Below are 14,771 nucleotides of genomic sequence, written 5' to 3'. Positions count from 1 at the left end.
GCATGAGTGAAAAAGGCCTAGACGACGTCGACGACACCCCGCAGTGAACCTCACATATATAGATTCCGCGGATGACCTAGCCTTGGTCGCACGGCTGGTCAAAGATGCAGAGGCACTGCTCATGTCACTTGAGAGAGCAGCCGCCCAAGTAGGCCTGTACTGTAACGAATCCAAGACTGAGTTTATATATACAGGTGCCTCTTCTAACCAGTAACTTAAATCTGTATCTGGTGTCTGCTTAAAACGCGTTAGTGATTTTAAGTACTTAGGATCCTCAATTATGGACTCAGAAAAAGACTTCACAGCAAGGAAAGCCATAACTTGAGACGCGTGTAATAAACTCGACAAAATCTGGCTCTCTAATATCAATGATAAACTAAAGATACAAGTTTTTCGCACCACTGTTGAACCTGTACTTCTTTATAGCTCTGAAACCTGGACATTGACCACAAGTCTGGAGAAGAGACGGGATAGAACATACACCTAGCTTTTGCGCAGAGCAAAGAATTCAGCTGAAAGGAACATGCATCCATCAAGACCATCTACGGAAATCTTTCCCGAGTATCCCACAGCCTCAGGCAGAGGCGTGTCCAGTTTGCAGGTCACTGTCATCGCGCAAGTGAAGAAGTGGTCGCTTCACTCCTCCAATGGAGACCGAGAGGAAAGACCTTCTAGAGAAAGCTCACCTACCCAGCAACCATCTCCAGAGGCGTCACCGGGATTGACACAAAACTTAGTAGCAGCAATGAAAGACCGAGTGCTGTGGAGAGATGTTGTGCATCGCCTCACCCCGCTCACCAAGGACGACAGATGATGATGATGAGAAGCTGTCTATTTAAATATCATGTCTTTATATATCTATATCCATTATCTGTAAATACGTAACCGAGCTCCTAGCACTAGCAAATGAGGTAGTCTTCTGCATAGCTAATATCTATTGACAATTCTCTCTTACATATGTTACAAGTTTGGAAGTCCTATCATGGAGTGCAGTGTATCTATAAACTTTCATTAATCATGCAAATTAGCTGTTTATTTGCATCATAATCATATTTCGTTATGTAAGACATCACTTAGAGTGTCTACATATCAAAATCTTGAAGATCTGTCAACACTTTCATATTTTCTTATTAATTATGCAAATTAGGTCACCATTTCCATATCTGATATGTATTGATATTTCTGTCTTTCTCAGCTACCCATGTGACAAGTTGGAAAGTTTTGTCATTAAATGCAGTGGATTCATAAACTTTCCTTATCAATTATGAAAATTAGCTGTGAATTTGCAAAGTAAGTATCTCACTATGTCTTCACTTAAGCTATCTATATACAACAAAAATCATGACGATCCGTGAACACGATGACTTCATATTTTCTCATTAATGATGCAAACTAGGTCGTTATTTGCATACTAAATGTCTATTGGCATTTCTCTCTTTGTCAGTTACAAACGTGACAAGTTGGAAAGTCCTATCCTAAAATTTATTGGATTAATAAACTTTCCTCAATAATTATCTAAACTAGCTATTCACTTGCATAACTTGTATTTCATAATGTAAGTCATTACTTAGGCTATCTATATGCACAAAATCATGACTATCCGGTAACACGTTTTTTACTTATTCTCGTTCAAAATTTAAAAGGAAATCGGCGCCAGCAGTTCCAAACAAGCCGCTAGGGAGTCCAAACTCTCTGCTTAAGGGCCATCTACCACTTAAAACTCACGACCACAGCATAACCGGAAAACGAGATGTCAAAAATTAAGTTCCGCTGCAGTAGCAAGCCGCTAGGGGGCCCATTATCAAAATTGACCTTTGTTTTCCTGACCCCTACTTACCTATCAAATATCATTAGGATCCATCCAGTGCTTCTCGAGTTAGGCTGTTGACGCACAGACAAACACGCCCACACATAACATTCTTGCGAAGGTAATATGCATGGAGAATGTAATACGATGGCTTGATTGTTAGAATTTCTGTTCATAAATAACAATATTCAAAACAACTCGCATGTTGTGTGTTCATTACACTGTTGTTGTAATGTAATTAGATAGGCCAACTGGTATCTTAGCAGCATGAGATTACGATTGACATAACCAGATCGCAAAGGTCTGTGATCACAGCCTGTTCACGGCACCTTGTTGCGGCCATTGTACTGAAGGAATATGAACCACTTACACCGGGCTGGACCCTTACTATATTCGATACGTATGGCGACTTCTCTCCTAAAATTCGGGGCCTCTAAAACCAAGAAAAGTCCCTCATCGAAACTAAGTTCTTCTGGGAGTATCATATTGTTAGGGGTTTCGAACCCAGGGCTGCTGGGTTATCAGCCAAATAGACAAATGCCAACCAAAGGAGTTAAAAATTGGCCGACCAACACAACAGTTTTCGAAATAGAAAGCTTGTAGGGATTTGCCATCTTCACACGTTATTGAATAACCCACCCGATATTCCAACAACAACAAAAAATAGCTCAGCACTGAAATTATTGAAGAAATAAAACCAACCACCACTTTGTATAAATAAGCAACTTATACTGTTTTTCATGTAATGGAATATGCCAATTTCCCATTATTTGGATGGTGCTGTTCGTTTAACTTTGTTACATGATGCTTTTGAAGTATCATAACATGATGCTTTTGAAGTAGAGTCCATTCCAAGACACCATGCGGATGTTTGTGGCCATTGTTTAGAATTGATTTTAAATTTTTGTAATTATATGTCTAGGACATTAGATATTTCAGAAATATTTGTAACACTGTTTCAACTTTATAAATATTTCCCTGGTCCTGTAAAACTTTGGAAATATTCATCGTGTGGAATTGGATACTTCTAATGGTTTCTAAATAATGATAACAGCATTCTACCATTATTTACCATTTTCTACCATTTTTTGTAAATGGTTCAGTGGGCTGGGAAGATAGCAATTCACACATTCTTGCAAAGTATGGTTGGGTGCCATGCAACAATGGTCCACCACAAAGGATTCACCAGTGCCCAGCAGTGAAATCTAAAAATATACAGATACAACAATAGGGCTTACTTTTATGGGGGCAATAAACTAATTTAACCATTCGGCCAGGTTAACCATTTTTTGTAAATATTTGTAAATGTGAAATAATCCCACAGAGGTTTCACAATAACTCTAAATAAAGATATTTTTGTACAGTTACTTTCAAAATGTTTCTAAAATATTCAAAGGAATTCAAATATATGAGTACTTTCTCAGTCAATTTTTTTAAAATAATTTAATTATTGTGGCTCAGATATTCTTTTATTCAAAATAATTCAAACTAATTATAAATATCGCCTAAAAACCCTCATGGTGTCTTGGAATGGACTCTATCAACAACCGAATTTGGCAACCTTCTGTGAAGGGCCGTCTTCTCCTGCTAGTCCCACCATGGTCTACCGACAAGCCATAAAAGTATGACTTCTCCATTTGGCACCTGTTGGATAATGATTAGTGGACTTCAAAGAAGATGACGACACACTCGATGCTCATCTCTGTTCAGTAAACAAACTGTACTCATTTAAATTTGACCAAAAATTATTTTACAGCTTTAAAATGATAGAATTAATAATAATCGATAGAACGACTGGCTGCAAATTTTCACATGAGTTTCTAGCACTTAAATCCTGGAAAACAACTCTCCCAAAAAGAAAGTGAAGGATACATGGCCGTCAAAAGTAAAGTTTCAAACAAACGTACCAGACAATCACCGGTTTAGATGTGCACGCTAAGCTATACGGATTTACGGTAAAATATCATGGGACCTTTCGGCTTCTTACATAATATCTACATCAAGGATATGCATTGAGAACTGGCTGTATCCAACGCGCATTGTTGTGAACATGTAATCTGTAAAAAGCACACAAAGCAAAAGGGAAGTCTAATCCAAATCAATCCTCTGTCTGTTCTCAAGGAGGCAAACTGAGCCCTGTTAAATAACGGGATTACCAACATCGGCAGACACAAACTATGATAGTATATTTGATGCAACACATGCGTACTGCTATATAGCTTGGAAAATCGCTCTTCTATATCAGAATCACATACAGTCGCCATCGTCAAGACCTGTTGAAACCATGGCTGAAGAATTTTCCTTGGACGTTGTGCCAAGGAAACTGGAGACCCATCCTTACGATACCAGCTGTGTGAAGCAAGTAAACATAACTGTACGACCCGATACCGAAACTCAGGAAACTACCTGCAGACCAGGTGACTGTCATGGCGATCCCTTCACCATGAAGACCTATCATGAAAATAAGGACGGTGATCGTCATCTCAACCCGTCAGCGGTAACGTATGTCACATCTGAAAACGGAAGTGACGAGTCCGATTATGATGCTGGCGTGTCTTCTTTTGTTGGGGATGACAGCAACATGCGTGACACAAAACGTCCTCCGTGTGTTCTGTATTCGTATCCGGTATATGAGCAGGACGACCTAAACTCTGATATGGCCTACTCGCAAAATGCCGTAAGCCGAAATCCGCTATATCCGCCAATGGCCATAGACGCTAGAAAAAATCGAGAGCACCTAGAAAACGTCCGCAACCCTAATCAGATATACGAGCCAGACGCTTGCACCCAACCCGTACACGAACCGGCTAACCGAGATGGCAACCCCGGCACCGAACCGGCTGACACCGATGTCAATGCGGGCACCCAACCCGCACAACCGGCGGACACCGATGACAATCCGGGCACCCAAACCCCACACGGACAGGCTAACCACGATGGCAACCCCAGCACCGAAATATTCATAAATTCACGCCATGAAGGACATGATAATGACATTAGTGAACCAGGTCGTGCTGCAACTGAGAACATAGAAATAAACGATTTACAACATGATGTCGCAGTAGAGGCAGCTACGTTTCCGTCTGTGCATGTTAACCCCACCTTCAGGCCTACGCATACTGACAACGATTTTGACATCAAGCCATATGCTGTCAGATACCAAGAACATAACGAGAATACGACACACGCAGAACTGAAATGTGGAGGCACGCCATACGCCGTGAGATATCAGGAAGATAATGAGGACAACATTGTTGGTGATTGCGGTAACGATATTACACCATATGCTGTTGCATACTCGTCCCAACTTGCCATAGCTGACGTAACACGACGTCGACGTGACGTACCCGTGACTAATGCTGACACGTCAGACTCTGTCAGATATAACATGAACGCACAGAGAATTCGACAACACTGGAGGGCACTTCATACACAAGATCAGAGTCCTACGCAAAACGCCGGTGCCCTCATCGCAAACGTGATGTACGTGCCAAACGTTCACCGACAGGCAGCTGGTGGTGAGTGTTATCATATCTTACCTTAAGGCTCATTTTATGACAAAATAAAGATAAGAATCCTTAATTGTTAACTTTTTGTTAATTATTTTTGTTAATATTTGGGTATTATGGGAATTCCCCGTTTTAGCAAAATAATAAATAAATGACGTCAAAATTACGTAGTATTACGTTATAATGATATCAAATTTTCAAGAATTACCAAACTTGACGAGCATGTCACCCCTGCAAACCTGGTGATCCATAGAGTAAGCCGTTTTGAAATTACGAATGGGGGCCGAATAAGCCCACTACACCCCCCCCCCCTCCCCGATAAAAAACCCACCCCAGGCCAGGGAATGCTAAAAAAGCCAACAGTGCGTCTAGCAATGGATTAGAATGAAATTATTTCCATTGTACCTACCGAACGGATTTCTTTCGATTTCATTGAGTTCATTATGTACTCTTTAGTTTACCATGGTTATATTGCTGTGGATGCACTTGGATTTTTTTCAATATAAGCAATATAAACAGCATATGACTCGAGAAAATTTTTGAATGGCAGTTCATGGTATTTGCTAGGTAGGCAGGTGTCGGTAATACACAGATCAATATGGAAAATTGGCGTCCTGGCGGCTCCCTAGGTTTTTGCAGCGGAACTTGTACATTTGTGTTTTTGGAGACATAACTCAAGTACTGAGTCAGTGGTATACGGAGGGTGATACTCAGGAGGAAAATAACTCAAGCAGATATTAATGTATTTTTATTTTGGTGCATGTGGGTACCTTTGGTGGTGATATAACAAAATGGCCTTATGGCAACCAAGGCCTAAAGTACAAAGTTGATGAGTAAAACTTATAATTCTTTTTGAATGTAGTCATCCAAATTACGGGATTTCTAGGGGATCTGTCGCGTACCTAGTATAATTACTTCGTCCCTCAGCAGACGGACACGCAGTTAATTTGAGGACGTTGATTTCAAGAAAGTGTTGACGGACCGTCGTGGCGTTTGGTTTGCAGCTAACTAGTTTAAGCTGTTATGGATTAAGGTGCTGATTATGCAAATAGAAGTTGATTTGCATAATTGATAAGGAGATTTTAGAAATATGCTGCGTTACGGAATTAGCATTAAATAGGTGACATGTATAAGTGAAAGAAGGGAATATAAGTTATGCAAATATATGCAAATGAATCACATCTGAATTTCTGGTTACCAAATACCATGTTATTATAGTGGTTAAGGAAGTAAAGTGTTTTATACGACTTTTGTAAGTTACAAAAATCATCAAAGATATCCAAGACATACAAATCAACGCTACATTTACATAACTTAAATAAAAGCTAGAATAGCTTTCTTGCTACATTGCTTACACGTGTACTGGACAGAATTTGGACTGCTTATGTTACTTGGGAAGTTAATCATCAGCTGATATACATATGTAAATCTTATAAATATGCCAATAATTCCCTTCTAACCCTATCCAGACCAGCAGGGGGGGCAAAAAGTGCTCGCGCCAACTTTGACGTCGTATAACTGGCGAACGACGTGTACTAGGACTACGAAACTTGGTGACTTTTCCTAAAATATTGTTGGCAACAATTCTGCGATAAACATTTTAGTTTGTGATTTTTAATGTTGCCATGGCAACGTGTTTCTGACAGGCATATTTTCCCATATTTACTAATTTCAGTTTGAATAGTGGGATTTCATGTTTTTTATTGCTAGATCAAACTTGTTTATTTATATCATTAACATCCTGTGTAATTTGAAGTTACATTTGTAATCAAATATTCATAATTTATGCTAGTTTGATAACGTCATAGGTCAAAATCCAAAATGGCGGACAATGTCATTTTCAACGATAAATACATGTAATTTTTTTTGCTTACAAAACACAATCACTTGATCATTTTTTGTCCATTTCTATTGGGATTTTTAGTTATGTGGAAAAAGTCGTATCTTGGTAAATTCAAGCTTGTCGATCAAAGATGGCGGACAAATGACGTCATTTTCTGGCGTCATATAGACGTCAGTGTCGTCGTCATTGGCAACAAAAGACTTAGCAGACTTAGACACCAATAAGCTAAGCTTTATAGTCATCATTTTGTTCAATACATTTAAGTATAGCGCAAATTTCATATTTTGACGATTTATGACGTCATAATTGCGTCATATTACGTCATAACGATACCAACATTACAGAAAACATAAAACTTTAATAGTACATCATCCCCTCCAAATTTGGTGATCGTAACCCAAGCCGTTTTGAAATTACAAGGGGGGGGGGGGTCAAAAGAGCCCCCCTGGTCCCAGGAATCCCCAAAAAGCCTGGTTTAGATAGGGTTAACTTATATAAACAATGAGAACCTTTAGCATTAATCAGTCAAAGAATTTTATATGATTTGACGAAGGTATTAGGTTATGGAACTCTATTATTATTTGCTCCGTTTACTTAAAAAAGACTGTTAAAGAACTATGATATGACTCTCCGGTATGTATACCGCTCTTTGTTTTTAAAGGGGGGGGGGGGGTTTCCGATAGATATTAATTGTACTAAGTGACAAATGTATGCTATATTTCAAGTACCCATTAGCGCCACGCGCATCAAAATGCATTCATTCTCCTACAAAACTCCCCAAGTACCCTCTTATTGAATTGATCAATCTCAGCCTATGGCTGAAAACAATGTACCTGACATAAGTTAGGTTACAAAGCTAATTTCAGGGGCGCTAAGAAAAACGTCTTGTTATGTGTTCTTTGATGTCTTCTGAACAATTGACCTTCTTCGTGTGCTTAGCGCCCCTCATCTATGCCGAAAACATTCACACTAAAGGAAGTGTCTACACGTATAGGGCGATTGGTTAGGGTCTGCATGGCTTTAGCGAGTGCCATATTGTTTTACAAACACGCGTTGCGTAATTCGCCACAAGTGAAATTCCACAAAACGTCTGCTGATCATGTATTCATTGATACATTATCTATTGGAAAAAATAACACTCCCTTTTGCAGTGGAATGCCCCTTTAATACTTTTATCCATTTTTCTATCAGTGTGTTCAAAACGACGAGCTGCCATTGCTGGAATCTTGCTCATCTTCCTGACATTATCCATCTCTTGTGGAATCCTCGCCGGTTTATACTTCAACGACCAGCAGGATACACACAAGGCAAGCATTTCTTGTTCTTTTTCTAATTGCATGCAATATACTTTTATGATTTTAAGAAAATGTTAACGTTACTTGAACGGGAAAAGTACATTTTTACGGTGGCAGGAATGTTCCTATACTGTTTGTCAAGTCCAATATGCGCACGTGCGGTGCAGTTGCATTTGTCACAAGAAGATCAATGACATCAGTTACAATCTTTGATTTTTTCCGCAACGCCACTTGCAATTGTTTTAGAGTTTTCATGCTTCCCGCAGGAAATAAATCCTTTTTTTGCTGGCCATTTCTTCTTTTTCTTTTTTTCTTCTGTCATTTTTGACGAAGCCTCAAGGACGAGCCTAACTTGTGAGAATGTCTCAGTGGCAAGCCTTTTGGTATGCTGTTGGGTTCGTGTAGCTTTACAAAAGGCATATTGCAAGGACCCTGCAGTTTCTCGATAATGTGACGATTCTTGTTGTTTATATGAATATTAGAACTTAGTCTTTTATACCTGAAATGATAAAAATATTCGCGGTGCAATGCAGTTTTGTTTAGTATTTGTCTGCCGGTGAGTGTCTGTTCGTGTCCATATCGTATGCAAACTCCTGTGGATGGTGTGTTTTTGGTATAACCACGCATCCAATAAGTACTTAAATGACAACGTATACTTTTTTTATAAACAGCTGGTCCCAACTGTGGATACAGCTAGTGTGCTATTTGATGGTTCTACTCCAAGCACGGACCAACCACAGATGCTAACCTCAGATGCTAAGACGGTGTCTACGAGTTCTACAATAACGACTTCTACCGCGATGGCTTCTACGGCAACATCGTCTGCATTGACATTTACAGCAACGCCTTTCACTGTAATGGCCTCTCCCGCAGCGACATCTGCAGCAACTTGTACAATAATAACTTCTATAGCAAATACTTCAACAGCAGTGACTTTTACATCAACAATAAAGATGTCCTTCTACCAGACGACGATACCTTTTGACCCAACAAGACCTGAAACTGAAGTGAGCATCGATAGTGCTGTTACAACATCCACCCACACAGGTTAGTATTCTTTCACAACAAGCAAAAAAGTTTGAAAGTTCTAACATCAAATCTCCGCTGGATGCCATAATACCGCCACATAAGAAAAATACAGAAATCTAAGGGATATAAACAATGCAGCGTCGGCAATTGTGCATCCTCCTACGCAGGGACGTCAAACAGCCAAACCGCCTGTCTGGATGTACTCTGCTCTTTCAACCGTCACTCTGAGTTCCTGACCACCCTGTTTATAAATATTAATGAGCTTGCCCTGATTAATGCAAGACCCCTTTTGAAAACAGAGAGGCCTATTGGCTGATTGCCTGACAGCTGGTTTGGAGGGGGTCCACAGGTACAAAGAGTGACAGTTGAAAGAGCAGGGTACATACAGACTGGCGGTTTGGCTGTTAGATGTCCCTGCGTAGGAGGATGCAATTGTGAGGAATACAGACAATTCAGATATTTAGGTGTTAAAGACAATCTTGATAAGTCATGTACTAGTATAATGTTTTATGTGGCGCCACAGTGGCGGTATTATGACACATGACGAATTATGAGCGTTGTTGTTAGATCTTAAAGCCGATGCGTGACTATAGCCTGTTTCAGTGCGTCTTCCTGCTTGAGCGGTGTCTTTTAAATGCAGTCTATTTTGTTTATTCAATTGTTTGTGTTTTCACTATGCTCTGATGTAGGAATACGTCTGCCAGAAATCCCCCTTAAAGTGCCAGTTAAGGCTATGTCTATCCACAGATCAAAGAGGCGGCGTTTAGTAATTCTGAGTAAAACAAGAAAGTCGGAAGGCACGTCAAACATAAAACGGAGGTACAAAACAGGCCAAAATCACACACCTGCTTTGAGATCACCGAAATGTCTGAAACAGCTCAGCATGTACACTACAAGTGCTGCAGTGTGAGCTACTCCCCATGCAAGCTAGTACCAGAAGAGAAGTTTTTCTTTTTCTTTTCTTTCGGCTGATCATTAAATAAAGACACGCTGAAGGGGATTGCACACAGGCAGAAGAGTTGGCGTGGCCAAGAGACACTAGTCCCTGCTTTTCATCCATTTAACTGTGAAAAAGACAAGCGTTTCTTCGACTTTGAAAGGTCACTTATGTTACAAGCAGAATCAGTCATCTCCCCCTTGTCTCTTCTTTATCTCTTCTCTCAGGGGCATTTGGAAAAAAAGATGTTTTTTTAACTTTGAATAGAGATGAATCTCCTTAAAGATTGCGACAGGAGAAGAAACATTACGAACACAATATTTCACTCCATACCATGCCTACGATATAGTCGAGTAAAATAAGGAGAAAGCCGCCATCAAAACGCCTTATACTCGTCAAAAGCATAATTCACATAATGTTGACTGTAGATAATGGTATATAAACGTTTTAATAAATGGGTCGCGTTAGCTCCTTTCACCAGATGATTAAAACACCTCTTGAATACTGAATGTCAGCATCCATCTTTTTATTGCAAGAGTGAATAAACCTCCAGACCATGTACATTAACAAATAAATGAATGATTACAGAAAGTGATGGTGGGATTGTGATGAAGCCAAAGAAGATCACCTTTGGTGAAGAGGGAAGAACTCCAATCGGAGTGGCCATATCAGCTGACAATGAAATATATGTCTCAGACTCGCTCAACAACCGGGTCCAAGTCTTCAACAAGTACGGGGTCTTTCTTCGCCTCTTTAAAACGGTTTACGTAGTACCGGGCAAAAGGAAACAAACCATTTCACCAAACGACGTTGCAATAGACGCAAAAGGCTCTGTATGGGTAGTGGGACATATAAGAGATTGGGTACTAGGGGTAGTACAGTACAGCCAAAGTGGACAGCAAATATCTACAATCGACCTCACGACCTCTCACCCGGACCCAACCATTGCAGTGAACGCACGAAACAACAACATCGTTGTGGTCGCGAGAAAAATTTTTGTGTTTCTGTCCGATGGTTCGTTATACAACAAATTCCGATTGGTTCGTGGAGTAGATAGCCGTTACGCCGCTTACAATAATGACGGAAACAGCCTTTTAATTACGGCCTTTAAACATGGTACTGTCCAGGTCTATACTCAAGATGGAGACAAGCTCTTCCAGTTCGGAAGTAATGGTCGCGGTAAAGGTCAACTGCGTGGCCCTACAGGAATCTGTACGGACAGCTCGGGGAACATCTTCGTGTCCAACATGAAAAATAACAGGATTGACATGTTCACCAGCCGTGGGGAGTTTGTGCGCACGGTTGTTAGCACAAACTCCCCATGGAAGATTGCTTGTGGACCGGATGGACAATTGGTGGTGGCTAATTCACGTCATAGCACTGTAACCATCATTCCTCGCCAATTGGTCTCGTCGTGATGATATTGATTAATTCATGATAGAACATCCTTGATTAATTACGTCAACTTTTTTTGTATACTGGACAATATTTATCTATATTGTTAAATAAATAAATCATTGTTTTGGCGTGTATATCAACAGCATTAACTCGAGATGCTGTGTAGGGATCTTCATGATATCAAGTGAGTGAGTAGCGGTTGTAAAAACGAAGATCAAGTTCGAAAACTGTTTACATGCACCTTTCTACGGTAGTACAGTAAACTGTGTACTATGTATGCTCGTTCATTTTTTCGGTCAGCTGCCAGTCATTTCTAACCACAGAGAGAGCGAACGGAAGTAAAGAACTCAACAAGATTTCTCAACAAAATTCAGAGCCGCTCTCGCCAACTTGCTCTCGCCAACTTTCCATCGCAGCGAAAGCGCGGTGAGATCGCCGTCAAGTGAAGAAGAGGGTTAAGAGATTCTACGGATTTGTTGTACAGTGGACTCCTTCGGCTTCCTGGTACAGATCTTTAGAGACGACTCTGGCCTGTCTTGACGCCCTTCTCCCTCAGAAGCGTCGTCACCACGTTGGGGTACCACGTTACGTCACTACGTTGGGGTACCACGTTACTTCAGTACGTTGGGGTACCACGTTACGTCACCACGTCGGGGTACCACGTTGGGGTACGTCGTCACCACGTTGGGCTCCCTGACGTAAAAGAGGCGATTGGGACAGCGGTCCAATGTATTAACCTTTGGCGGAGCCAAAGAAAGACATCTCTACAAGCCGTGCTTGTTTTTACATGTGCACTAGGCAAACAGTCAACTTTAGGGACGGATATGTTAGGGGCCGAAGAAAAAAATAACTACAGTTCCTTATACTAATAGTTTGTAAGACAAAGTTAATAGTTGCCCAGGCCATACAGCCTTGGTCTGGAATGTGGCATATCTGTCCCATCTAGTAATACAGGGATACCTGATCATGACTATTATTTTGTGTCTCTATCTCTCCACAGAGATATTTTCAAATCAAAAAGCAGTAAATCTTAGCTTTGACCAGGCGCTAGGCTAGTTGAAAATAGATTTTCTATTGGCCTTTGTAAATCATCAAGCATTAAAACCATTAACTTAACATATGTAAGTGCAAAAGCAAAACGCTTGCGGACTAGTTTTATAAGTTGGAACATATAAAAACCCGTGCTTTGTTTTAGAGAATTTTCATCTCAATAACGTAATGCACCAAGCCCCTTTTCTTTGGCATAATACACGAACAATTTTTTTCCGAGTGGCAGACTAATTTCCTAGGCAAAGCCTCTCACATGAGAGAAAGCGTTTTGAGCGATTCTTAACGACAACTTCATTGATCTCACTGTTTGCGTAACCTCTCAGAAACGCCGTTGCCATGGCAGCAACGAAAACCTGTGGATCAATCTTCTAACAGACATTCAAATTCCCCCCTGCAATGAAAAATATGTCAAAACCTCTGCCAATCATTTCCATTATTTGGTTTTATGCAGTCTTTTATTTCAATGGGACAGTCCTTAACCCTATTCAGACCGGGGGGGGGGAGGCCCGCGTCAACTTTGATGTCCTATAACGCCAGAACTGCTTATGCTAGAGCCACCAAATTTAGTGAGTTTTCCTAAAATATTGTTGGCAACAATTTCACGAAGATTGAATAATTTTCCATTATTTCGTGTTGCCATGGCAACCGTTTGTTGACAGGCAGTTTTACCAAAAATCGCTAATTTAGGTTCTAACAATCTATTTTCCATGTTTATTCACTATATTACTGCTATTTTGTTACATAAGTAAAATCTTATGTTAATTAGAATATCTTTCATAATTAGATATGCATAACTTATGCTAATTTGATGACGTCATCAGCCCAAATCCAAGATGGCGGACGGTATGGCCAGATCAATAGCGACTAGCTTATTATCCCTTAGAATTTGTAACTACCTGGTATATTTTTATCAAAAACCATCGAAATGAATGTATCTAGTCTATTTCCATTACCTTTTGGGATTATTTGTTGCAAAAAAAGCATTTTTGAAAATTCAAGGTGGTGGATACAATATCGCGGAGCCCAACTGGTATCTTAGATGTGCATGACGTCAATTGATGACGTCATTTTCACGTCATTGATTTAACTATTGGCAACAGAGGTCGTAGCAAACTTTATCACTTTGTTATCTGCACTTGCTGTTACATTTTTGTAGCAAAGTTTTCCGAGAATACCCTTTTTTATGGGTCCGGCCAATACAATCAAATTGATGACGTCATAATTACGTCATAGTACGTCATTGTAACGTCTTATACTTGTCAGATAATATGTATTTATTATTTCCTGAAAATTTGGTGGCCATACGACATTTCGTTTAACCCTATTCAGACCGGGGGGGGGGGTGTTTGAGGTCCGCGCCAACTTCGATGTCCTATAACGCCAGATCGCCTAACGCTAAAGCCACCAAATTTGGTGAGTTTTCTTAAAATATTGTTGGCAACAATTTTACGAAGTTTGACAAATTTTCCATTTTTTCTTGTCGCCATGGCAACCGTTTGCTGACAGGCAGTTTTGCCAAAAATCACTATTTTTGGTTCTAACAATGTATTTTTCACATTTATTTGCTATATTACTGCTATTTTGTTACATAGATAAAATGTTATATTATTTAGCATATCTTTCATAATTATATATGCATAAATTATGCTAATTTGATGACGTCATCAGCCCAAAATCCGAGATGGCGGACCGTATGGCCAGATCAAGAATAACAAGCTAATTATCCCTTAAAATTTGTAATTACCTGGTATTTTTTCATCAAAAACCATCTAAACGAATGAATTTAGTCTATTTCCATTGCCCTTTGTGATTATTTGTTGCAAAAAAAGTATGTTTTAAAAATTCAAAGTAGTGGATATAATATGGCGGAACCTAACTCGTATCTTAGATGTGCATGACGTCA

This window comes from Branchiostoma floridae, chromosome 7 (assembly GCF_000003815.2).
Source record: "Branchiostoma floridae strain S238N-H82 chromosome 7, Bfl_VNyyK, whole genome shotgun sequence".
NCBI lineage: Eukaryota > Metazoa > Chordata > Leptocardii > Amphioxiformes > Branchiostomatidae > Branchiostoma > Branchiostoma floridae.
Note: the sequence above shows the minus strand (reverse complement) of the source record.